Consider the following 2,713-nt stretch of genomic DNA (forward strand, 5'->3'; position numbering starts at 1 on the left):
ATTAAAGAGATAATTACCAAATGGAATTCTGTTAATCAAAAGCCTACCTTATACTGAGAGATAACATCTGATAAAAAAATTCATAATTCCTAAAACTTGATTATAATTGGCAACAAGCCTAAGTATGCACAAGAAAATTCCAACAAAAAGTGGGAAAACACTTTGGCAGTCACTTCACCAAGGATGTGTACTGAAATAAGTACATAGAGAGATGCTCAACAACATTAAAGAAATGTGAATAAAGCCACGGTGAGAATCACTGGACACCTTTTGGAATGGTTGAAGAGAAGTGGATGATCATACTAAGTGTTGGCAAGAAGGCAAAACTGGAACTCTCAGGCACTGCTGATAGGAATGCAAAATGGTAGGTAGAAGCAATTTGGAGTTTTTTTTTAAAGAATTAAATATCTATATTCTATATAATCAATTCATCCTACTCCTAGATGTTTAAGAGCCAAGAAAATATAAGTGCATGCATAAACTTTTACCTAAATCTTCACAGCAGATTTATTTGCAATAGTCAAAACCCAGAAATGATCTAAATACTTTTCAGTGGATAAATAAGCTTTACTTGGTCATAAAATGAAATATTGTACAGAAAATACTGTTGTTAGACATTTCAGTGAATCTCAGCCTCAAGATGGTAGAAGTGGCATAAGTTGGCACTATGTGGCAGTGAACTGCAGGTGTAACATTGTATGTGGTCCATGTTGCTAACTATGACATTCAGGCTGGTGTATCCATGAATGCATTTCAACTCAGAAATGACTATGTATAGTCTACAAGCTACACATCTGCACTGACAAAAAGCAGATAAGTTATCTGAAAAGTATGAGAAGCAGACCACAAAGGAGAAATGAGGAATCTGTGTGTGGGGGGTGAGAGACATATTCACCATTTTGACTGGTGTGTAGCTTTCATGGGTATAGACAAGTATCAAACTTTATCAGATTTTCTGCTGGCATTAAATAGTGTCAATTATACGTCTTTAAAGCTAGTTGAAAAAGAAGATGAAAAAGATAAGATCTTGGACATTGTTGAACCTCTACATCAATGGACTAGCTGTCTATCTCTAAATCTTTTGATTATGAAAATAATTCTATATAATCAAGCCACAGCAAGTCAGTTTCCCTAGAGCTTGCAGTCAGAAGCATAATTCTCTGCAGCGTCTAACATTATACATAACAATAACCACAGAATATTAAAGGCAGGCTAGGCCATCCCAAGTCTTTCCTGTACTTTTTATTTTTAAAAAATAGGTGAGGAAACAAAAACTCAAAAGAAGTAGGGGGACTTGCCCCACATAGCCCAAGAACAACAGTGTCTAGACTCCCCAATTGTGCTCTTTCCCAATATGTCCTCCGGTAGCTTGCTTTGTCAGCTTTTAGATTTCTAAATTTTATCTCCTTCAAACAGGGAAGAGAAAAAATTCAGAGTGGAATTTAATGCTTACAAGGGCAATTACCTAGAGGAAATTTTATATGTTTTATGAATGCAGCAATACAGCCTGAGGGCAGAGAGGAAAAAAAAGATTATTTTCTTTTAGAGTCACAAAACCAACATTAAACACTGGTGTCTTGAGGCAAGTAAAGATCTTTAAATAATGCTCAAAGAAAGGTATGATGACTGGTTTAGCTTTGGCCTGTTTGTGCTCTGTGTGTGCATATTACATGCAGTTACGTGCATGTGCTTGTGTGTATGTATTTGCCATGCATGTGCCTGCTTGTGTACCCAAGTGTATTTGTGTGCATCTGTGCACCCGTGTGCATACGTGTCTGTGCATATATGTGTTTGGGCACATGAGTTTATGTGAGCTTACATGTATTTGAAATCATCCTGGTGTTTCCCAGAGCATTTCCACATGAAAAGTCAAAAAAATTAAAAAATCCAGTCATTTATGTAAGTTGACATTTTTTTAAATGACATGTATTTTTTTTATATCTGAAATTAAATTTGGTTTAGGTTAGGCTTACTCACAAGGAACCGAAAGGTTGTTTTATTCCTGAAATGTTCCCATTTTGAGCAACAGCCAAGCAACAAAAATTGTAGTTGAGACAAAATAAGAAGTTAATATCCCTGAGTCATGAATAACGGAAACCTTTCAAGTCCCACGAGCTACTAATATCCTCTATGCCCATAGGATTTAAGGGGAAAAAATGCAATAGTACTTGTTAAATTCTAGTAAGGAAGATTTTATTCAAGACCATCATGATAGGTACAGGAGCTGCTATACTAAGGTCTTTTTGTTGTTGGTTGTGGGGCTTGAATTTGGGGCATGGGTGCTGTCACCTGAGTTCTACCACTTTGAGCCACAGTTCCACTTCCAGTTTTCTAGGGTTGATTGAAATAAGAAGCTCGTAGATTTTCTTGCCTGGGTTGGCTTTGAACCATGATCCTTAGATCTCAGCATCCTGAGAAGCTAGGTTTACAGGCAGGATTCATTAGCACCCAGCTATAATAAGGTCTTGCAGTATAAGAAAGACTGACTTTAAATGCAGCATGAGCAAATAAGAATTTATGACCCAAAAGCAAGATGGATGTTGGTGAGTAAATACTAAAAGGATAAAGGAGATGCTAGCTAAGTAGATCTCACAAGTTTCTTACTGAAAACAGGCCCATGTGATCTAGACATCACTGGGGAATGGTGGAGGATGATAAGACCAGAGGGTGATCAGATATGAAAGGTTAGGGGTTAACCTTAGTTAAGGTTCTT

Source organism: Dipodomys ordii, unplaced genomic scaffold (genome assembly GCF_000151885.1).
Source record: "Dipodomys ordii isolate 6190 unplaced genomic scaffold, Dord_2.0 Scaffold83, whole genome shotgun sequence".
In the NCBI taxonomy this organism is placed as follows: domain Eukaryota; kingdom Metazoa; phylum Chordata; class Mammalia; order Rodentia; family Heteromyidae; genus Dipodomys; species Dipodomys ordii.